The sequence below is a fragment of the Amblyomma mixtum genome, chromosome 8 (genome assembly GCF_055824585.1).
Source record: "Amblyomma mixtum isolate Tamu chromosome 8, ASM5582458v1, whole genome shotgun sequence".
NCBI classification, from domain to species: Eukaryota; Metazoa; Arthropoda; class Arachnida; order Ixodida; family Ixodidae; genus Amblyomma; species Amblyomma mixtum.
The window spans coordinates 92180486-92205736 of NC_143019.1; the positions used below are offsets into that span (position 1 = coordinate 92180486).

At 46.1% G+C, this 25251-nt stretch overlaps 1 pseudogene; it reads right to left on the reverse strand.

Moving 5' to 3' along the window:
- Positions 1-25025, reverse strand: part of LOC149333504 (phospholipase A1-like) — a 28708-nt pseudogene extending 3683 nt beyond the window's left edge.
- Positions 25026-25251: the final 226 nt, after the last annotated feature.

Consider the following 25251-nt stretch of genomic DNA (forward strand, 5'->3'; position numbering starts at 1 on the left):
AAGCATGCTGCACTTAAATTTCCTGTTCCACTAAGTAAACAAACGTATCACATTGTTTTTTTTTTAAATACTGTCGCTGACTAATGAAGCAAGGCTTCTATTTTCTTATTTTGTTGGTGCACAACACTCTAATGAGTAGCTTTGTATTATCGCTATATTAGTGTTCGGGCTGCACCAGTTCGCTATGCTGCAGTCACTCTTCACCGCATTTGGCTCCCGCCATCGCCATCATTTAAAATCCGCCTTGCTCAAGCCCAAAAGTTTAGTGGCGCCGCATGCTGGAGGACGTGTCCACTACGATCTGCGGCGCGCTGCGCCGGCGATTTTCATTCGTACACCTCAGCTAATTTGACACCATGACCATTTTATTCAAGCGAAGTGCACTTTTGCTGGCCTTATGAGGAAGCAGGGAAGCTTTTGTGTGTTTAAAGAAAAGCTTCAAAAATTTATATTTTGTTGCCGTGGTGATGATGCCCAGAACGGGAGTAAACGTGGACAGCATCACGAAACAGCCATCCCTGCAGGATAAAATTTAGAATTTAACTTTGTACTCGCATGCACTTTGGTTTCGGTTGTAATACTAAGCACACTTCGCACCTCGTGCTCGGATCGCGTAATGCATCCAAAGCCTCAATAACAATTGCTGGTCCATTAGTGACATTTGGGATTACGATGAAGGGCGGTATTAGAGTTGGCGTCACCTATATCGATGAAGCAGATTATTGTCTAGAACCTCAACTTCACTTCATTAGGTACCCCTTAACCGGCCGAAGCCCATTTCTTCTTCCAGACTTCGACTAGGAAGTCATTAATGCGCATTGGTCCCTGGCGCACTCTCCTCTCTTCCTCTTTCCATAGCTCGCTGCATTGCCCTTAACTTGCGTCGATTCCTTTTCGTTAAGCTCCACGTTTCTGCCCAGTAGGTGAGTGCCGGTAAGATACGGTTTTGATATACTTTTCTCTTGAGGGATATCGGTAAACTGCTATTCATTATCTGCGATCACTACCTGAACCAAGCAGAAGCATTCCTTTACTACTACAAGCACCACGCAACGTATCGTGAAATGCTGTTTCCTTCCGAGGCTGTTGAACAATAATTTGGTTTTCCGCATAATAATTTTCAGACTCACTGTTCTCCTTTGCCTGTCTAACATTCTGCTAATGCTTCGCAGTTTCGCCTCCTTAGTGACTTAGCACAAGAATGTCATCAGTGGATCGCAGATTACTAAGGTATCCTCTATTAACTCACGCAGAACTGTTCCCAATCCAGGGATAAGAATATCGGCTGTAAAAGGGCAGTGAATAGCATTGACAAGATCGTGTCTCCGTGCCTGACACTTTACCTAATTTTACTTTTATTGTTGACTTTACAGAGGACTACGGTAGCTGTGCAGCCGTTATGCATATCTTGCAGTAGGTTTACATACGTGCCTTCTGCCCCGTCATTACGCAATGCCTGCGTAACTGCTGAGGTTTCGACTGAGTCAAATGCTTTGTTGTAATCTATGAAAGCTATACCGAGAAGACTATAATCTCAATAATTCTGTATCATCTGACTGACAGAGTGAAAGTGTTCTGCTGTCGACTATCCTTTACGAAAGTCTGCTTGATCATTTGCTTGATTCAAGTCTTAGGTTGCCCTGAATCTGTTAGCGGTTACCTTCGTAACCATCTTATATGTAACGAATAGTAGGCCGTTTTCTCTGTAATATTTAATACCCTTGACTTCTATTTACTGAAGCATTAATCTGATATTAGCGTCTTCCAAGCTTTTCCTACTCTCAAGGTGATGACGCATTGGGTACACAGGGTGGCTAGCTTTTCTAGTATAATATTGCCTCCATCTTTCCGAAAATCTGCTGTTACCTGACCCTCACCGGCTGCTTCCAAGTTTTTAAACGCTCTTAAAGCTATCCTTAATTCCTCTTTCTTTACTGGCGGGATATCCCAGTGTTGGACGCGACTGCCCGTCTCATTACCGTCCTGATTACTTTGGCTGCTGTATAGATTCGTGTAGAACTCTTCGGCCGCTTTAAGTATCTAGTCCATATTTCTATTGACATTGCCTTCGTTGTCTCATTACATGATGATGATGATGATGTCCTCGGGCTGAATGGCACATACCCACATAACATATACATCTGAATTTTGCCTATGCCGCGTTTCCTCTTCGGCGCTTTTATGCTACCGTGGTTCTTTAAAACATTTTCGATTGGATCGATTTTAAAGCTACTTATGTAAGTCACCTGCGCTTATTCATTTACACTGATATTTCTGCCCGTTGTGTTCTGTCTCTGCGGTTTGATGCTGTCGTGCTTTGATGTTTCTTAATGAGATCTTTCGTACATTCAAAGATTACCTGCATACTGCAATGCGCCAACAATATGATGAAATCCTAAAGGCGCCGTCGCATTTCGTCTGCATAAAATATGTTGCATGCGTAGCTGGCAATCGAACACGCACTCTGGTACGCAGTAGCAGGATGCCTCTGCTTCTGTGCGCTAGTGTCGGGAGAGAAAGGCAACCATACAGGGTGTTGCGACATTTGAGTGGCTTGTACAGTGCACGTTATGCTTGGTGACGCGAAAATGATTGGCGAAAATGTCAGTGGTGTTTTTCCCGCCACGTTGACCTGTACTCAAACCGACGATGCGGAGCGGTTGACCACCTCTGAGAAAGGCTGGAGTGCAAGAAAAGAGAGATAAAATATTTGCGCAGCTTTAAACTGCGTTTTGTGGATGTCAGTTCAGAATAAATGCAATGGGCAGCTAAAGTAATTATAATGTCGTGAATTATGCTACGACGCGAAATGCTGCATCAAGAAACAAAAACTCGTGCAAATTATTCGGCTGCGTATAAATGTTGCCGGTTTACACTGTGCGCTTCATACCACCGTGTTTGAGGCACCAAAATGTGCCGCGCTCAAAATGTACCGCGCTATTACTCAGTAGGATTCATGCTTCAGCCAGGCTCTGTGGTGTTTAAAAACGTTGTTTGAGTGCCTAGAGTCCATTTACTTCAACCGGAATCTGTCAAACCCTTGCTTGAACAGCTTCTGGCGTATCCCAGGGCGCAGTAGAGACGAAACGAAAAAATCTGCGGTGATAAATAAAGCACTTCTCCTTGCCAAATAATGAATGTTTACTTCAAATACCATCGGAACGCGGATGAAAATCGAAAAAACAGAAAACAGTATTTACCTCCAGTGCATCCCGGTTGATATGTACCACCATTGGGGTAAAAGTCAACATGCCCCATTGGATTCTTCCTCCCAAATCTCAGCTCAGTCATCAGCCCTCCGTTGGCGTGAATGACGTCCACAAAAGATGCATCGCCAGATGATAATGATAGATTTTCGTTTTCAAAAAGAAGCCCTGCGGGATCGAGACCTAAAGAAAGAATGCCGGTAAATTGCGCTGTATTATTTCTTTTGTTACGAAACGAGCTGTCAAGTTATTCGTTTTTACAAATGCGTTCGTTCCACTAAACTTCGAAACGTCTTAAAAATTTGCTGCAATTCATGCACGCCACCAGCATTCGGCTAATCAGAGGTTATGCAAGAAAAAGTCGATGACTGTACTACAAGTTTCCCCGATTGTTCATTTCTTTTTGACGACGTCGTTCTAAATTGGCATTCATGAGTCAACTGGGCTATATTTAAAGAAAGAAGGAGCTGTTAAAAGTGCATGTGATTGTTGTGCAAGTAAAAATTAAAATAAATCATAAAGAAACCTTTTATAAAACCTGCAAATTTTCGCTACACCCTTTCCATTCAACCCAGCGTTTATTTACCATGCTTCTTATTTCTTCACCATTTTGTTTTTGATGCCACTGACTAAATTTCTGCATTGCTTTCTTGCATCTCATTTTGAATAAATCAAGCAATCGCATTAGCTCTTTAGACACGTTTATAGACGGTAACCGCTCGTCGATACTCGCTGTCGGAAAGCTTAGGTAGGTTACCACGCTTCTATTCCGCTATTTCAAAACTTGAGAGAACGGAGTGCACGTGCACTGTGCATTTCCCCGTTCAGGGCGCTTTACAGAGGAAGTCCAACTTCAGCATCACACAAAGCACCACCTTGAGCCACATGTCATAGCTTGAGTTTAAGCTGCTTGCTTTGAAGTTTTATTGCATGTGGAATGAAGAAGATGATACAGCACGCCACCAACGACGACGAAGCGCTACCGCCGCCCGTAGGAGGCTCGTGGTGGAGAACTGCCGCTTGTGTGCCGGTCCCTCACCTCGCTCGTTCTTAGACTTCTTGCGCCAGGGTCTTCGTCGCCGGCGCTTGAAGGTGCCAATAAACCGCTCTACATTTGGTGGAGGTTGCTGTGGTCACCTTTTCCCATCACCGTGGACCTTCGCAGTCGCACCATCCCGATGTCTAAGGCCGGTCAGCAGCCCCCCAGTCAACAGCCAGCCCCCCCGCCGGAGCCAGTCATCTGTTCCGGTGCCGTCCGGCAGCGGGACCCCGCTGTTTTCAGCGGCCACAGCGATCAAGATGTGGAAGATTGGCTGGAGTCGTATGAACGGGTGAGCCGCCATAACAACTGGGACGACCGCGTCAAGCTCACAAATGTGATATTCTACCTGAGCGACGTCGCTAACCTGTGGTTCCGAAACCACGAGGCAGACATTCCCACCTGGGCCGTTCTAAAGACCACCCTCGCGGATGTTTTCGGTCGTCCCGCCGTGCGGAAGCTGCGCGCTGAGCAAAGCCTGCGTGTCCGAGCTCAGCACACCAATGAGACTTTCACGAGCTACATTGAGGATGTAGTAGACCTTTCCAAGCGTGTTGACCCGGCTATGACCGAGGCTGAGAAGATCAAGCACATCCTGAAAGGCATCGACGACGACGCCTTTCAGACGCTCCCCCTGCGGTGTCTGCGCCTGCTGCTCCCCGGCACCGTTTCGCGCCCGTTGCCTACAATCCTTGGCGCACACCTGACAACAAACCTATCTGCTACGCCTGCGGTCGTCCCGGCCACGTCGCGCGCCTCTGTCGACGTACTCTGCCTGCGCCTCTACACCCCATGCCGGATTACCCCGCTACGGATCGCACCTTTCGCCCATCTTTCGAACCACCCCATCGGGGCACCTCACCTGATCGCGCTCATGGTCGTCAGCCCTACGTTACCCACCGATCGCCGTCCCCTCGCCGCCGCTCCTTGTCGCCCATGAGGCGTCGCACCGTCACCGCCGATTCGGAAAACGAGCAGCCGCAGTTCCTGGGGCACGAACTGCGCTATCATCGCCCTGTTCAAGTCCTCGCCTTTCACCGCCAAATCTTCTTGACGTGTTTGTAGACGGCGTACCGACACTTGCGCTTGTGGACACTGGGGCTACCGTTTCTGTGATTAACGAAAACTTCTGCCGTTCGCTTCGAAAAGTTACGACCCCATCTTCTGGACTCTCCCTCCGTACAGCTAGCGCCGAGCCCGTTCATCCTTCGCCGCTTGCACAGCCCGCGTCGTCATCGCCGATGTTTTATACGTTGTCGAATTTTTAGTCCTCCGTGCAAGCTCCCATGACGTAATCCTTTGCTGGGACTTTCTATCCCGCCTTAGCGCCGTCATTGACTGTGCCCGTGCGCATGTCGTCTTTTCTCCGCTCTGTGATACACTTTTCGACGCACCTCCGATTCGCTGTGATGATAAGCTTGTTGTTGCCGAGGACACCGATATTCCCCCTGAGAGTGCTGTGTTCGTCCCTGTGTGCGCCGCTTCTGTTTCTGACGCCACCGTTCTCTTCAAGCCTTCCACCCTCCTTGCCTCTCGCCGACGTCTCTCTCTTCCCTTCGCCGTCTCGACATTCACCACGGTGCTGCCGCAATCCTCGTCTCCAACACCTCATTCTCTGCGTTTCCCCTGCTTCGTGGCGAGTGCCTTGGTCATTTTGAAACCGCTGACTTCATCTCTTCCTTGGACACCGATGCGCCCTCCTCCAGTCTCGACCTCGCTGATCTCACCCCACGTGGCGCTACTCCCGATCACCCACTGCCGTCGGACATTTTCGACCGCTCTATTGATCCCGCCCTCGACACAACTCAACACGCGCAGCTTCTTGTCCTGCTTAATCAGTTTCGCTCATCGTTTGACCACCAGTCCTCTTCTTTGGGCCGTGCGAGCACTGTCGAGCACCACATTGAAACTGGTGCACATACTCCTCTCCGCCAGCGCCCCTACCGTGTGTCCCTTCCCGAGCGCCGCCTCATCGCTGAGCAAGTAGACGACATGCTACAACGCGGCATTATTCAGCCATCTGCCAGTCCTTGGTCATCCCCAGTTGTCGTGGTGAAAAAGAAGGATGGCTCGATACGATTTTGCGTGGGCTATCGCCGGCTCAACAAAATTACGCGCAAAGACGTCTACCCGATACCCCGAATTGACGACGCCCTTGACTGCTTGCAAGGCGCCGAGTTCTTCTCATCTCTGGACCTTCGTTCCGGCTATTGGCAAGTCCCGATGTCTGCGTCCGACCGTCCTAAAACGGCATTCGTTACCCCTGACGGCCTATACGAATTCACCGTAATGCCTTTCGGTCTGTGTAACGCTCCCGCCACGTTCGAACGAATGATGGACAACATCTTGCGCGGCCTCAAGTAGAACATTTGTCTTTGCTATTTAGATGATGTTGTTGTGTTTTCGCCCGATTTTCCGACGCATCTCCAGCGCTTGCGCCAGATATTGAGCTGCCTCACCCGTGCTGGCCTTCAACTTAACCTCAAGAAGTGTCACTTTGGCGCCCGGCAACTGACAATACTCGGCCACCTCGTATCCAAAGATGGTGTCCTACCTCATCCTGACAAACTCCGTGCTGTGGCTGACTTCCCTAAACCGACCTCTACGAAACAGCTGCGCCAATTTGTGGGCCTCTGCTCCTATTTTCGGCGCTTTGTCCCTAATTTCGCCTCTATCGTCGCGCCCCTTACGAAACTCCTCCATGGTCCCGCCGACCTGTCTACGTGGGACTCTGCCTGCGATGAAGCTTTTGCTACGCTCCGTCGCCTTCTTACTTCGCCCCCTATTCTTCGGCACTATGACCCCACTGCTCCTACTGAGGTGCACACCGACGCAAGCGGAATCGGCCTGGGTGCTGTCCTGGCCCAGCGCAAGCCCGAATTTTCTGAATACGTTGTTGCGTACGCCAGCCGTGCTCTGACCAAAGCAGAGTCGGACTACACCGTGACTGAAAAGGAGTGTCTGGCCGTAGTGTGGGCTCTCACGAAATTCCGCCCATACTTATATGGCCGCCCGTTCACCGTCGTTACTGATCACCACGCCTTGTGCTGGTTGGCCTCCCTCAAAGATCCCTCAGGACGCCTTGGCCGCTGGGCGCTCCGTCTTCAGGAATTCGATATTACCGTAGTCTACCGGTCGGGCCGCAAGCACTCCGACGCCGACGCCTTGTCACGCTCGCCACTGCCCTCTCCTGCGCCCTCTTCCCCCTTACCTGATTCCCTACTCGCAGCGCTCACTACTATGGACATGCCCAATCAACAACGCCAGGATCCATGGATTTCGTCCCTGCTCGATGTCCTTCGTGCACACTCTACGTCCTCCTTCCCTCGAGCTCTTCGTCGCCAAGCTTCCCATTTTTCCATCCGCGACGATCTCCTGTACCGCCGCAACTATCGACCGGACGGCCGAAAGTGGCTCCTCGTGAATCCCCGACACCTTCGGTCTGATTTCTGTGCGCACTACCATGCCGACCCTCAGAGCGCTCACGCTGGATCACTAAAAACCTACGAGCGACTACGGCAGAGGTACTACTGGCGAGGCATGTACAACTTCGTTCGTCACTACGTTCGCTCCTGCACAGCCTGTCAGCAGCGGAAGTCGCCACCTCGACCCTCGACTGCCCCGTTACAGCCATTACCGTGCCCGGCTCGCCCTTTCGATCGTGTGGGCATCGACCTATATGGGCCGCTCCCCTTCACGACCGCCGGGAATCGATGGTTTATAGTTGCCGTGGACCACCTCACTCGGTATGCTGAGACCGCTGCCCTACCTGCGGCTACTGCTCGCGACGTCGCCCTCTTCCTTCATCACTTCGTCCTGCGTCACGGCGCTCCGCGAGAAATTCTCAGTGACCGCGGCCGTGTTTTCTTGTCTGAAGTTGTTCACGAGCTTCTCGATGCGTGCCACTCAGTCCACCGTACCACTACTGCTTACCACCCTCAAACTAACGGCCTCACCGAACGATTCAACCGAACTCTTGGTGACATGATCGCCATGTACATTAGCTCCGACCGCACTAATTGGGTCAAGTCCTTCCGTTCGTAACCTATGCAAATAACACCGCATCTCAGGCAACCACCGGCTTTTCCCCTTTCTTTCTTTTATTCGGGCGCGAGCCTTCCTGCCTCCTGGACACCATCCTTCCCTACAACCCCGACAGCTCAGAATATACTTCCCTTTCTGACATTACCCGCCATGCTGAGCAGTGCCGCCCGTTGGCTCGCTCCTTCACCGCCGAACGTCAAGGACTCCGCAAACATGAGTCCGATCAAGACACGCCCGCTGCACACTTCTCTACTGGATCATTGGTCTGGCTCTCTGTTCCGGCTGCGTCCAAATTTTCGGCCAAGCACATTGGTCCCTACCTTATCTTAGAGCGTACGTCACCTGTCAACTATATCATCGAACCGGTGACACCTTCTTTGGACCATCGCCGCCGTGGTCGCGACGTCGTTCATGTCAGCCGCTTGAAGCCTTATTACAGCCCTCTCGTCGTCTCCTCGCCTTGAGTCGCCAGGATGGCTCCCTCTTTCCGCCGGGGCAGTTGGAATGAAGAAGATGATACAGCACGCCACCAACGACGACGAAGCGCTAGCGCCGCCCGTAGGAGGCTCGTGCTGGAGAACTGCCGCTTGTGTGCCGGTCCCTCGCCTCGCTCGTTCTTAGACTTCTTGCGCCAGGGTCTTCGTCGCCGGCGCTTGAAGGTGCCAATAAACCGCTCTACACATGCTATTTTGAAAAATATCGTTTCAAAAGTATGCTGCCATCAACTCAAATTTTCAGTAAGCTTTGCAAATTTCTCTTTAACGAAATTGTGCGTACTCATGGCAACACAATGACTCAAACCTAACAGGCCCGTAAAATATTGGTGATTATGTGCCCCTGATTGAGATTTTCTGAATTTCTCATCCAAAGATGATATCTGCAATGCCGCCGCTACTGATATTTTTGAGCAACATTTATATCTCTCTTCCGCACACTTTACGCAATGTGCGCATATTGCTGGGGTATCGTGTGAGTGAAAGATTTTCTCTTTATCTATGCACAACGGAGCTTATGAAATCTGCATTTCTCTGGCAGATGAATGACGGTGTCAGTATAGTCCAGTGTCTGCAGCCTTCATTAGGCGCAGCCTGGTTTTGTTTTTGACTGATGTCCGCGAGGTTTCAAACTTATAAGTGATTTTTTTAGTAACACTTTGTTCATTAAAGACACCAGGCCGACCGGTCAGTATATTTGAAGCCCGTGACATCCATTTTAGCATAGATTGGGGCAACTCTAGCATTTTTCCGAGATTCATGTTTGAGGCGGTGAGGCATTACGCGTAAAAAGTGGTAGCTTACGCTAGCAAAAGCTCGCCAGTATTCCGTATCTCATGTTTTGAGCTCTTCTTCAATTAAAATTATGTACTCATTTGCATGTTCATATCCTCTTCCTTATATATATTTGCAATAACCTGGCCGTCCTTTGTTGATAGTGCTTAAAATTGACTTTTACCATTGCATTATTTCCTACGCACCGCTTCTACAGTACCCCTGTACCTCTAGAACGCTCAATTTTCACTATAATTTGCGCACTTATGTTCATATCCTCTTTTTTATATATATTTGCAATAACATGGATATCTATTATAGATAGTGCTTAAAACTTAGTTTTGCCAATGCATTATTTCCTTTTCACCGCTTCTCGAGCACCCATGTACCTCAGGAACGCTCAATTTGCAATATAATGTGTGCACTTGTTTTTGGCGTCGCGCTCAGTAATGAGCTTCGACAGTTCTGCCAGTGTTTCTCCTCTGTTAGATTAGAAGTGTTGATTCGCTGGTATATCCTTATCAAATCTTTCTTTTATAAGACCTTTCCAGTATTAAGGCTAGCTCTCCTACTCCGAGCGAATATCGCAGAGTGAGTAATTATATTTGTAAGCGCAGCAATCATCGCTCGTCATCCCAGGTCAAAAAGGACGATCTATTGTCGATAGAGTTCCTTAGTTCGCGAACGTTGTTTCCTAGAGAAAGCTCGTGTGTATGCTTAGTTGCCCGATTCTCTAATCAAATATAACCAGGTACAAACATCTAACCACGATCGTTCGCTTTTCGCCAACTTAGCTAGCATCTCTGTTTCCTGCAGAATGCTGGAATGGATACACATTCTGAAATCTTTATCAATTTCAGCTTCACCATTCGGTCTTCTACAGCGAGTTCTTGTTCCCAAGTTTGCAAAGCAAGGCATTCATGATTTCTAACGTCTTTAGACCTGCAAGCTTCACTACTGCGCAGCCTCTCTGCTATCTTCTCTGTTATAGTCCCTCAGTGCATTGTCGCACACCTGTTACTCGCAGAATTCTAGATTGTTGTCGCCACTCTGTATGGTCTATCAGCAGCGGAACATTGAAAGTTGTCAACGAATAAGTCCACTCCACGCAGTCAGTGACTGCTGACTAGAACGAGAAGAGTGAAATACCAGAACAATAAGGAAGACATTCCCGAGTAATCAACATCAGTTTAGCAGAAGCCCAAAAGAAGGAAGGTACAACTGTCTTATGTACGCCGTGCTGACTTGAAGGCGGAAACTTGGGAGCTAACGAAAAGACTTCAAATTAATTTAAGAGCTGTGCAGAGAACTACGGAGAAGGAAAATTAGTTACTGTTAGCAGGAAGGAAGAGAGCAGAAGAGGTTCGGTGAAATCGTTCGGATACAGTACTCAAGTAAACAATGAGGAGTAGAAAGAACTGGTGTTGCCAGGATGCGTAACGAGCGGGAAAAGGAAGCAATGGTCTCTTAGGAGTAGAAGGCAAGCGTAGCAGGGGGTTGCGAAATTTAGGAGGCAGATTAGATTGTAAGGTCTGCAAGAACAACTTAGCAGTCACTGGCACATGACAGGGCTCACGGAAGGGATATGGGAGAGGCCTTTGTTCAATGGTAAACGAAGTTAGGCTGACTACGACGCTGATAAGAATAGTCAATGGCGTATTTTCTTTGTTATTTGCTTGTTCCACACCTTTCGGGAAGCTTCCAACCATGCCGTCATCACTGTACGATTTATGTGCCTTCGTTGGCCTTCAGCTCGTATCTCTTAGGAAGCATGATTGCGAAAACTGCCAACATTCCAATAATGAAGAAGTCGTCGATGCTTAACATTTTTATTCGTATTCATTAGGAATTCTTCATATTATTCTCAGCTCTCATAAAATCAACGATCGTACACTGAGTGCCTGCCCTTTAAAAATGTTCATGCCTTATTTGTTCTGTATTCTTAAATAAACAGAATGATTCCCCGTTTAATTTATTTCTCCAACCAATCTGTTTGCTAGCGTCGCGTCGCTGGACGACGCTTTAACCTTAAACTATGACAGATTCATTTTCCAATCCTGGCCTGTCCGTACCTAGACTCACAAGGGCTACTACTGGGGCCAGTTGGTATTTGATCCTTAGAGTTTTTGGAAGCGCTAACTGTGCTCAGGAATGCGCACAAACGTACACTCCGAGCAGCTACTAATAACTGTTTATTTTTCGAATGATAGATGAGTGAGAAACGTCATCACTGTGCCAAAAAATAAAAAGCGAAAAAGAAGAAAAAAAAAACAAAAACTGAAAAAACCTATGCCAGCGAACACATGCGTGTTACAAGAGCTTCAGATTACGGTCCTTCAGATGCCTTCGATTATTCCTGACATGATCGAAGGCGCACTGACACTTGGTTATCTGGCGCAATCATCATGGCAGAAACTTCGATGATTTCTCGTTGTTTTCTGCTCCCAGCTCTACCTATCACCCTGCCTTTTTTAATAGTAGAATGCATTCGAATTTAGCCCAGTGGGGTACTAGACGTTTGGATTTTTCGGCCTGCTCACAATCCCTTACATGTCCTCGTAGTCTCTTGTTAAGGCACCCCCCCCCCCCCCCCCGCCTCTCCCATGTATGCCGTTTTACAGCTGAGCGGAATATTGTAAATGACATTTTCTACGCGCGAAAAACAACATTTCCACGGCTTGAGGTCACCTGCGCAACCCCGAAATACTGCCTAATCAAACTTACAGTCTTCCACATCGCTTGCAGTGATAACAACACCTGCTGGGCTTACAAACCCAGAGCAGAAAAGCCCTTGTTGTGTTTTTATTCCTCCATTCAAAAATCGTCAACTTGGTATTGCATCGTCTTGCTTGAAGCAAGCGACCAGAAAATCGTGGCCCTACGAAGTAATGCTTAGCCTTGATCAGCAGGTCACGCTATTGAAGGCGAGCGGCAATCTTGGAGAGTTTTTTACCAAGCACTGCGGAAAATTTGAGATACCGCTGGTTTCAGAAAAACAAACAAAACTAACAATGAAGGACAACTCCTTGTGTTGCCATAATTAACAACATTCCTGACAGATTAAAGGAAACAGAAAGCAAGTACGGAGCAAAGATAGTTTTTCGTCCCCTCATAAGCCTGTAGGAGTGTGCAAAAAAAGGTTACTTGACAAGAAAAACCGAAAAAGAAACCCAATTGTAGCGACAGACGCGAGACGACATATGCTCACTGCGACGAAAACGTCCTTTACAATATTCCGCTCAGCTGTAAACAGGCATACGTGGGGCAGACGGGGAGGTGTCTAAACAAGAGAACAGAGCACCAGAAGGCTGTTGAAGAGGGTGCAAAATCCTAAAATTTGGCATCGCGCTGCGCACAATGCGAATCCATTTCACTACTCAAAAATACGAACTTGATAGGTAGAACTAGGAAGAGAAAACAACAAGCAGTTACTGAAACGTATGCCATGAAAACTGCGCCAGATAACCAATGTTTCAGTGGTCTTTGCTTTATTTTAGGGAGAACCGACTTTAACTACCTGAAGGCAGTATGTTAAGGTTCTGTAACCTACACTTGCTGCTGCCATAGTTTTTTTCTTTGTTTTTTTTGTGTTTGTGTTTGTTTCCTCTTTCTGTTTCTACGCGTGAAGACGAGGATCAACGGCTGCTGAACCTCTTGCTGCGCGTAGTAAGCCGTTGTGGCGCGTTTTTTGCTCATGTCTCTTCCGAAAATAAATAGTTGTTAGTAGCGCTTCTTCGTCGTGTGTGTGCGTGTGTCCGTACCTCTGCAGAAATGGCGCTTTCCAAAAGCAAGCTTCACTGCGTCTTGGTCTCACCACCGATAGACCATATGAGAGTGTGGGACGCTCTGACCTCTTTATGTAGGAGAGAGAGAATATTATGCATTGTAAAAACGCCGCTTTGGCAGCTGCCGCTGTGTAACGCTGAATTCAGTGACATGGTTTAACGTATTTTTATTTTGCGATGTATTAAGGCAGATACTTCGGGTGCGACGCGCATGTATGTGGTGTTATATACCACTCTTTAGCTCTCCACACGTACTCGTTTTTCTAATAGCACGCTTCACCAGCCCTCAGCTCTAGGTGCGCCGCAGACTGAGGGTGCCAGACACCTCTGCTCTCGCCATAGTTTCCTTCCTTCAACGGTGAACCTCCACCTTGTCTTTACACAGTAACGAGCCTTAGGGTGGTTCTCATGGCAACTAGCAGCCACGGGTCAGCAACGACGCGATGACCAAGAATAAGGCGCTTCACAGCTCTCGCTAAAAACGGAGAAAGGAGCTCGAGACAGCGCTTCTGAATGTTAAGTTGCTTTCTTTTCTTGTTTTTTATCTGCATAATTAGTTGCGCCCTGCGTGTGTGTTTTATTTTTACAAATGCACTTCTATTAGTTGTAGCGCTTGGTTTTTCTTTATGCTTCATTAAGGAATTCAACCCGCTTCGAGACGGCGACTAGGAATTCTTACATGAGGATAATATGCACGTGTTTATAAGTTTATAAATAATAATTAGTTCAAAGCACGTGGAGGTTTACACTTTGCTGGTGTGCAAAGCTGAGCTCGCTTCATGATAGTCGGCAATACCTTCTTGTCACTTCAACGTAGAACCTCTCTCGTTTTATTGGGTTACAGGCGCCACATGCATAAAATACAGGAACAAAGCTTTAATACGCGCCCTTCACGGTGCCTAAGAGCAGGCTGTCTGCCGCTCTCTTTGTTAAATTACTCATTGAAGGTGCCAACGACCAATTTCATGCCTACAATCCAGTTGGGAACCAAGCTCCGGTGCGTTAAGTTAAGTTAAGTTAAGTTAAGTTAAGTTAAGTTAAGTTAAGTTTTTAAGTTTAAGTTTTAAGTTAAGTTAAGTTAAGTTGTAAGTTAAGTTAAGTTAAGTTTTAGCATAAGTGTAGAGCCAAAGTGGTTTGTTTTTATGTTATCCATTCACACTCTTTATAGATCGATGGCTTTTATAATAACCTGACGACAAAAAACATACCTGTCTTCAGAATTTAGAATTTTCTTTTGGACCTTCTGAAATTTAGCACTACAATGAGCTCTACAAGAGGCACTGTAGAAAACTAAGAACGCAGGAGCTGTTACATTTCACATAGTTTTGCATATTTTAAGCCCCGTAGCTGTTTCCTTTCTTTTTCTGAGTGTGCGTGTCTAAAACGCAAACCTTTCACTGATGATGGAATCACTCAATTTGAGATTTTTTCATCTTAGGTGTTATGTATGTTAGTGTTGCAATGCTGTTTGGACTGTTTCTCGTCTGTTTCTTTGTGAGCGGGTGTTTTACTGCGCAAGTTGGTTTGACATCCCGAACATCCAGCGCTGACAGATGAGGGACGAAGGAAGGACGAGACAGCACCCTGTGTGTCTCGCCCTTCCTTCGTCCCTCATCTGTCAGCGCTGGATGTTCCGGTATTTGTTTTTACGTGCTGCCTGGCGCATCGGCTTGCACAACTAATGGTAATAACAACACGAGAGTTTTCGAGAAATATCAATCTTGTTTCTAATGATTTACGTTAATATCAAACTACTGCAGTTGCAATTCCTGGAAGTGCAACCAGTACTTTTTGAGCAAGTTTAAAGGAATCCATCGTACGCGCTATAAAACAAGACCTAAAATCCCTAATTAAATATGTTAGCATTCGATAAGGTAGGCAAGAAAAATCAATAAAAGATTGTGCATCGCCAGCAGTGCCTGTGGCGCAATTAGCTGAGCATTAAAAACAAATGGAAATATTCTAAGATGGTTCTAGTTAAGGAAATACCTGATATTCGTCCGAGTTTTTTAAGAGTTTTGTTTTCAAAGTGCCGGCCGCAAAAGCCTGCTGCATGGGAGCCCAGGCTGAATCCAATCAGGTGCACATTTTCCGGATTCAGGATACGTTCGAAGTACATAGACTGAAGCAATACAGAGGCTAGAGCACCAGCCATGGGGCTGTTAGCAGCGGCTCTTCCATATTGCGGAAATGCCGCCGCATCCTTCCAGTCGATGGTCATTACGTCGTAGTCAACCTAGAAGCCATTGCGAAATTTTGTTAGTCATTGCAGTACCTCGATTGGCAACTACGGCATACATTAGGAATTAAAACATCGGATGCCCATGCATCAGGTTTGACATGAGGACGCTACTTCAGATTTTCACCCTGTCGACAATCTCGCATTCGCAGTGGTGTTCGTGAAATTTACCTTTCAAGTATTTCTTCGGGCGACGTGTCCCTGTCTACCATCCACTGTACCTTAGTAGTATTCGCCATATATACACCTACTCCAAAGCTTTACACGGCGTGAAATCGCCACAGTTCTCGCTCTAGTCATTTCTGAATACGCCCCATGTGTTTATTTCATTGGCACTGAAAGTGGCGCGTCGTCTCATGCCTGTGGTGGCTTGAGCTGGTTCGATCCCAGGCGCGGTGGTCGAATTTCGATGTACGCGATCTTCTAAATTCCCGTGTACCGCGTGGTATGAGTGCACACTGAAGAACCCCCCGTGGTCTAAATTTTCAGGGCCCTTCACTACGGCGCCCTTCATAGCCTGAGTCGCATTGGGGCGTTAATTTTTCATAAACGATAAAGCAAACCATAAACGAAGCACTCTTTGCCTATTTATTTATGGCTCAAGAGTTTCTTCATGCCCTTCAAAATGGAGAGCCATGGAGTCATACTCCTGCAGTTTTGTTTCAAGCGATTTCAAATGTGAATTAATTAAGAAAAAAAAACTTGTGACAGCCGTATGAAAGTACGCGTGGTGAAACGCTAGGCTCTCGAGGAGCCAAGTGAAAAAAAGGGTCTTATCAGTCTGTAAATGTTATCTGCAGAAGATTGCAGGCTTTCGACTTTCTCTAATCCCTGCATTCAGCACACAGAAAGCGAGGGCGCACTGTGCTTCTTACTCACCTCGACTGCACAACAATATGAACTGAACGCTGCTCGGCCTCAGCCACATATTCAGTTTTCGGAACAAAACTTTACGTAGTGGTGACCTGTATGGCACACCCTACCCGTTATAGATCACCCTACCCACAGTTAGCCCATGGGTGCGGTCTAAAGGCAGCTTTTTTGTGTTTTTATTGCTTAAAGCCATTTTACGAGTACATTTTAACCTCTCTTAGGCCACTCATTTTCGCCCGTTCATCTCACGACAAGACAAAACGCACTCAGAAAGCAATAGGTTCGAGCGATATTCGGACCCCCACCTTTTTCTGCTAGTATAACCAGCCGTAAAGCGGTGCGCTGGGCCGTTTGCTGCTTCGCTAACTGAGTGGGTTCTTCCTTATTTACTCTGGAATGCTGTTCAGAGAAACTTATGCCAAGAGCACTTGCTCATGTAATATTTAGCATGTAATTAGTGCAACGTGGACAAAAATCTCAAACTCGTAACCAAGTGCGCGTTTCCTTATGCTGTATATGAGCAAAGCGTTACCTTTTCCAAAAGGGCATTCGTCAGGTTAACAACCTGTTTCGTCTTTGAGCTTTCCTTGAATCCATGAAATATGATGGCGAGTCGCTTTTGCTGGGTGTAGTTTTTTCCTTCCATAACTTTCGTCCAATTCTTCAGGGGCACTTCTGTTCCGGAATGACTTCCATTGCTGTGAAAATAGAACTTTACATTTGCTTCTTCTGGCGGAACTGGTCCACCTATTTCTAAGGCCATTCTGTTCTCAAGGTTAAAGCATCCAACGTCGTCGTAGCATTTGTATGGTCCCTGTCTTGTCAATACCAATTTTAACACCTGTGAAAAAGTTTGAAGCAGATAAAAGTAAATTTTTTTTGAAGACCAACGAAACATAGCTTGACCTGTTACTGCTCTCCGGATTAAGTAAATGAAAAAATTACGGAGGTGACTTAAGATACATGCTCTGAATGCGAAAGCGTGCACGCGGGGTCTTCGGCTGGGGCAATGGCGTTCTACTCTAATGCAATGGCCAGCGAATCTGATCTGTTCTCGCGACCTCGGCGGTGAGATAGTTGTTTAAGCGTCCGCCTCACAAGCAGGAGGTGCGGGATCAATCCCCAGTTCCGCCGGGCACCCACCGGTGATACAATGGGTAATAGCTTTTTCTAGGGTGAAAGGCTCTAGAAAAGGGTTTTCGACCCCATGTTGAGTAAAAGAAAAAGCCCTTCCCGTGGCGCTGTTTGGCCACAAGGACATGATGTAGTCAAAAGAGTGCGTAAGTTTCCCCAGTCGCAGTCTACAAAGGCATTTTTCTACATGCTACATAGCGAGACATTGTCCCTTACAACATGGCCAGAGAAAACGGGTATTTTTGTGTCTACGGTAAAGTGCCGCTTTCGCACGCTCCAGAAACGATTCAGCATTCTTTGATCAATTTGAAATATGTACTACTTAATTTCACACCGCATTCTGTACGATATCTCACAGCACTGATTTTATTTCATGAACCCTTAAACATGTTCTTCTAAATCCTCTACACAGCCTCTGGAAAACACTCATGATGGACAGACATTGCGGATGTGTTGTTTCTGCAAAATCACTTCAGTAGAATTACTGCTCATTTCAAGGAAGTCAATGCCCAGACCTAGCGCGAGCCGCAGTGACACTCACTCTTAATGTTGCGCTCTTCATTGCATTATTCCTAGTCCTGGATTGCACAGATGTGCAGTATTATACATCGTGTTCATTTGCAATGTGCTCTTTCATGGTTATTTCTACATTGCTCATGTATATGGAACATTACATTACTGCAAAAAATTGCATATTGAAAACAAAACTGGCGCATTGTTCTAATAAACTAAGCGGCAAAGCACATCTGTTCTCGCCGGGCCGGATTCGAAACCACTTCCGGAGAAATTTTCTTTAAGAAATTTGATTTTTGCTCCTTTCCTGATGATGTTGACACATCCGGTGGCGCCATTAGGTAACGTGAGTTTTCCGACCGTCTAGCGTTGACACTCACGAGAACGCCGCATTTTCCGCGTCATGAGCTATATAATGCTTTGGCAATAAAAAAAATATTTCAGCGCCTGCAATACTCAAAATTTAGTGAATATCACATGCCTTTCTCGGCTTCTGGCTTCTCTGAACTCCATTCCTAACTAGCGTACCTGAAAGTTGATGTTTACTCAGAATAGTGTCCTTGTTAGCCTTGTTGGAAACTTTATAAACTGGTGCGACATTTTCAGGCTCACTCAGATATAAAAATTAGGTCTTGTTTTAAGAAAAACTGGAAGGAACCCACACATCAGAGTGTGTTATAAAATAAGAAATAATGCTTGGATAGGTTTCTATTTCTAATTTTTACACAGAACATCAGAAAAGCGATCATTTTGTAGTTCATTACATTCTTTGTTTTTTCTTTACAGAGAATATTCACGCTACAGTGTGCGGATGCTTCGTTCTTTTCGATAACCGCCGAAGTTTCATGCAACAGGGCCATTCATACCTGCCGCTACAGAAATACCTGATGCTACGCAAAAACTACGTCGATCGCTTATACGGAGCCCATACGTCAGCAATGATTGCAGGCGTCCCCCTTGTAAATATTTGCACTTGTATAAGAACAGCACGCATCCCAGTCTTCAACTTATCGAGTAGGTTTCTGGTACATTCTAGCTTCATTTTCAACCCCGAAACGCACTGCGACAAATATGTTTTTGTGTAGTGAGTTCTAATACAGCCTCTGATATTTTTAATGCTCTATCTTTGTACAGGAGGGTGGCTGAAGGCAGAACCTTAGAAGGCATGTCATATGTAGATCTACACAGCACACCTTTTATTTTAGAAGGAAGCAGAAGTGTATTTTTCTAAATTTATGGCTGCTGCGTACCAAATGAGGTTTCTCTCTAACTTGCGCGAGCATTGCTAAGGAGCGCGGCTGGCAGGTGCCATCCTATGAACGCACATATTACCGCACGGCGGAAGTCACTCCGACTTACAAAAGAAAATTATTACCACACTGCGAAGCTTCTCAATATACTTAATAAAACCGAATTGAGATTTTGCTTGTAACGTAAGCAAATATCCGAGGCGCTTTTTACACACAGTTGATTAAATAAAACGAGAAGCTAGGCGTGAGGAATATCGAGCAGTGGGCTCGGATCCTATCGGTGACACTGTGCTGCACCTGAAACAAAGCGCAATACCCTCCAAGCAAGTATACGGCTCGAGTACACTGTCACAGCGCTTAATGCTAACGCCCTAGTTGTTACGCGAAAAACTTTGGACGAACTTTGCGGTTTCGGCTGTTATCAATGCACAACAAGTTCGCTAGCTTTGATTTTTGTCGTACGGCTCTAGTAGATTCCTAGCCTTTACACAAACAGATGGGTTTTTTTTCTCGACCTTGGTGTAAGAGTCGAAAAATAAGACGTCACGTTGTCATCTGCGTACCAAAACTCGAAGTCAAAAGATGCGGAGGCGTCGTGTATGCACTGTGTGACAAAACATGAAGATGCAACTAAACTCCCGCTTGCTACGAGCGTTATTTGATGCGCTTTGATCGTTTTTAGTGCAGCGTATGGCGGTAATCTGAGGGTAATAGAGCCGGCACCTTAAAATCCCATTACAGTCAGGTTTCAAGAGGCGCATCGAAAGATAAAATTTGGCAAAGGTACAGAAGTTCCCGCACAACTTTTAAGCTTGGGGGGGGGGGGGGGGGCGTTTAGAAGACAACAGGCACTTTGTACTTATTATCCAAATTTGTCATATGGTGCGCATTAAGATGCGACTACGGTAGTACATGCGCGATTTGTTGATTTCTTTTTCTTTCACTCCCTTCTTCGCTGCTTCATTTGCAGAACTTTTATTCTTAATTTTTTCGCACCATGTTCCTGCTTCCGCAGGTAGGAGTAATCACGAGAAACCGGCTGAAAGCAGGCAAGAAGTCTTGTAGTCGCTACTTTGCTTAACAGCATGGCAACATTACTTGCTGATAGCTTCTTCTTTGCACATGGCTGCGACAGCCCTGTTTTGCTCTTTAATGGCCTAAACCATATGGAGCTATTTCTATGTGACCACGAGGCTTGATGCTCCAGCATGCATGCTATTTTAGAACAGAAATTTGAAAGTCTAAGGAGTGTAGCTTGGTTTGTATGAACCTCACGTGTGCAGTTTGGCTGCTTTGAAACTGTCTAAAAATAGTTAAAACTTCCAGCACAATCCTGTTATAGTTCTCAGGTTTCATTTGATAGGCATCAATGTACTTGAAAACTTTAATTTATTTCGCCTCACCTGTAATATCATCTAAAATTCTGTGAGTGGAATAGGGGAAAATTTTGCACAAAATGAGCGCCACACAAAATCCAATACACATGCCACTCTGTTGCACAAATAATCTGCATTAAAACTTAACAAACGTAGTTCTTGTCTCGTTCATACGCTTTCCCTCGTCTTTTCTCTCGCGCTATTTGAATTCGCAATAGGCATTATTCAAGAACTGGATACTTCCGCAATTTTTGGAGGATTCGAGACATCTAGGCCACGAAGCAGAACATTATTCGGCCAATTTCCAGAAGGCGCTTCCGCTGTGGCTGCTGATTCGTGGCAGATGGTGTAGCGTCGTCCGCCAGCGTGTGTTGCTGCTTCCTTCGTGCAATTAATACTTCCTGCGCCCTGCTGAATTCTCCACAATTTTGTGAGCACTCGGCACATCTACGCCACAAACCAGAAGACTACTGGACGAATTCCTCGGCTGACCAATCCTGCACCTCGCTAACAAATCTACGAGGGGGTACCCAAAAGAAACCGGACTTATTTTTTAAAACCGATTTATTCGCATTTTAAGTACAGGGCTTCAATCTCCCTCAAAGTACTCTCCACTTGCACTAATACACTTGTCTAATCTTTCATTCCACTTTTCAAAACATTTTTTAAATTCATCTTTTGGGATGCTTGACAGCGCCTCCGTCGTTTTTTTCTTTACCTCTGCAACATCAGCAAAACGCTTTCCTTTCATGTGTTTTTTCATTCTGGGGAACAAAACAAAATCACAGGGGGCATGGTCCAGTGAGTATGGGGGGTGAGGAACAGGGGTCATACCATTTTTGGTCAAATACTGTAGTACAGACAAGGCTGAATGAGCAGGGGCATTGTCATGGTGGAGAAACCAGTCACCCGACTGCCACAAATCAGGCCGCTTCCGCCGCACACTGTTGCGCAATCTTTTCAAAACTTCCAAGTAGAACGCCTGGTTAACTGTCTGACCCTGCGGAACAAACTCTGAATGCACGACTCCTCTCACGTCGAAAGAACAAACCAGCATTGTTTTGAGGTTTGATTTCACCTGACGAGCTTTCTTGGGGCGAGAAGAACTGGGAGTTTTCCACTGGCTTGATTGTTGCTTTGATTCAGGATCGTAAGCAAAGCACCAAGTTTCGTCACCTGTGATAATTTTTGAAAAAAAGTTTGGATCATTTCGGGACTCTTCTTTCAAAGCACATGCTTCCACACGACCTTGTTTTTGTTCAGGAGTCAGCAGTCGTGGCACGAATTTGGCAGCCACCTTTTTCATTCCCAAATCTTCTGTCAAAATTCGCTGCACTGAACTCCAAGTCACTCCCGACAGCTCCACAATTTCTTCAATCGTCCGTCGCCGATCTTCGTTGATGATTGCACGAATTTTTTTAACATTTTCTTGTGTTCGGGCCGTGGAAGGACGACCAGAACGAGGTTGATCATCAATTGACATTTCACCATTTTTGAAACGGGAAAACCACTCAAACACTTGACTTTTCCCCATAGAATCATCCTTGTACGCTGTTTTTAACATTTCAAAAGTTTCTGTTCCATTTTTTCCGAGCAGAAAGCAGAATTTCACCGCCGCACGCTGTTCACAAAAACCAGCCATTGAAAAAAACGACACTCACAGAAAACAGTTATCACTGTAAACGCAGACGACACTACTACGTCTGACCTTCAGCGGTGCCACTCGGCTGGCTGACTCTGGAATGTTCACTCTCTGCGCTCCTAGCGGCAAAACACGGTACTACGAAAGCGCTGCCCACCAAAAAATTAGTCCGGTTTCTTTTGGGTACCCCCTCGTATGAGTATGCACCCACAGCGATTCTACCATATCCCCGCGATTAACACCACATATGCTGCATGCAAAGATGCTTCCGCTATGGCTGCTCATTGGTGCCAGATGATGGCGCGTCGTCCGCCAGTGCTTGTGCACGCTGGCGTCGTGTGATGGCAAGCACTTATAGCAAATTATTTTAACTAGGCACATGGCAGGCACGGTTGTCTCAGGACTACCCCAATTGCATGGTCTTGCAGCGACAGTCGCGACCTGAAAGTTGATCTACACCTGCAGCGTACCGAAAAAGGAGGCACGGATCCACTGGAGCCACTGTTCAAGATATCGTCGTGTAATGGCTAACTCTGATATATGAATGTTCATTTCACTTTTATTTAATTTCGTGATGAAGAAATCAACTTTAGCAAACATTTCAGAGTGGTTTTTGGTAGCTGCTACTGTGTTACAGTGCTGTTAAAGGTGTACAGTCAGGCGGAATGAAACGTGAACAGAGCATGTCAAGAAAACAAAATATTTTACCTGCCTACTTTCAGCTGAAGTGTACAACTAGCCTTATTCGTGTTCCTGGGTAAAGGGCCTACTGAAATGCATAATCGAAAATAGGTTGTAAAGGAATATCTCGCTGCAAAACAGAAATGTATGACATATGCGTGTTCGCGTTTCATTCCGGCCTGACTGTACTTCTGATCGGTTGAACATAGCACCTTGTCATTGTTTTTAAAATGTGCTGACAGTATAGAGCAAAAGCCGACGACTGCGCCTACTTAAACAAATTCGTATGCCGTCGACTGCAGATGCAAGCATCAATTCCACCGCAGCGGAATCGGTATAACTCAAACAAGGCGTCATCCGTGTTCCTTTGGGTGCTGAAGACACCGTTTCTTTTTTTTTGTGATGGGAGTTGTGCAAACGGTCGTCTTTTGTCACCCAGCGCTGCTTAGAAATTTCCTGAATTTTATGGCGGGCAGCGTGCTCAGCGTCTTTTACATTTCTGGCTTCATGAAGAACTGCGTCCTCGCCCGTTCACTTTGTGCTTTAGGAATAATCTTGGACTCATTCGATGGTTTAAGCTTCAACCAGCATAAACAATAGAATAAAACCAGATTCTCTTATTCATAACTTTTCACTCGGATTTCCTGCAGAAAACAAACGTTGGACAGAGAAGAAGTCTGAGATACATCGAATGTTAAGGAGACACACTGCCAAGAAGAGCGCGCGAAAGAATCTCTGAGAAGCTAAATATCAAAACAGAGAAAGCCCATTGCATTACCTGTTCAATAAGAGACTTCATCGCAGTTTTAGATATACCGTAGAAGAGCAGCTTCCATATAAGTGCTTCTCCATTCCCTTGAGGTTTCGTTTCTGGAATTTCTACTTTCTTGTCCTTGTAGTACGCAAGCAAACCTTCAAGCTCAATTGGACCCATTGTACTCAGTTCCTAGAAAAGAAAAATAATGAAAATGCAGACATAATCGTGCATGTCATTTTTTGCACAATATGTGACCGTTAGGAGGGCGAAATGATGCATGACTAAGAAGTTAGAGGGCATTTGTATCCTCCGCTATAATTCTCAAGGTTTTCTTCATACGCGGAAGCCGAGAAATGACCAGCTGAACTTAACCGCGTTGGTGCCCTTACTGTGCTTATATTGTGCACATTCGATGACCGACATGAAAAACAACAGAGGGATGGTTTTTCTTCGAAAAGCGCCTACTGACTGTTCTGCATCATCCTCTTTTCGAACAACGAAACGTTCATTGAAGAAAAATTATGAAAGAAGAAATCCATTCAGTAACATACAGCCCTGGTAAAATAAAACATACATTCGCCAAAGATGGCTTTTTTAAAACATGACGTTTCGGGACCCCTACGGGTCCCTTGTTCACAATGAGAGATGGACGGAATGGGCCGCTTCTTATATGCGCACTTGACAGTGCAGTTAGCGGGCGTAGTTATCCGGGAGATTACCCATCGTCCTGTTAATGACATGATCCGTGATCTGTATATAAAAAGGTTCTAAAAGCAGTCGTGACGATAAGGGTTTCATGGCATCTAAGACTGTGGCGTTCTCTTAGTCAATGGTGTGGTTCATTTCGTGAGCGTGCTTTGCCAGCGGGTTGGATGAGGTGCGACATTTGTTGACGTCGTTTCTTGTCTTCTCTTAATTTTCTTTTGAAATCGCCTGATTCGCCAATGTATGATGCATGGCAGTTTTCGCAGGGGATATTGTACACTACTCCGGGTAAACTAGGGTGCTCCAGACGGTCTTTTACGTGACAGAGCTGTTGTTTTAGCTTGCTGGACGGCACGTGCGCAATGCGCACGTCGTATTTTGAAAATATCCGTGCCTCACTTGTCCCCCGGGTGTAAGGAACGCTCGAGCGCTTCTGTTGTCCGGTGAGTCGGTGCTCAGCAGGATGCAGAGAGCGACGTTGTTTGTTTTGCAGCAGTTTTCGAGGATAGCCATTCTTCTCGAGGTGGACGCGGTCTTTTTTCTGCTCGGAACAGTGCAGACCGGGACCGGAGCAAAGACGATCTGCAGGGTTGTAAAGAGCGGACGCAACGGAACGTTTGTGGCCAATGGGGTGGGCGGATTGAAAATCCAAGTACTTCCCAGTGTGTGTGGTTTTCCGGAAAACAGTAGTGGCAAGACCATCGGGAGTGTGGAGAACAAGGACGTCAAGAAAAGCAAT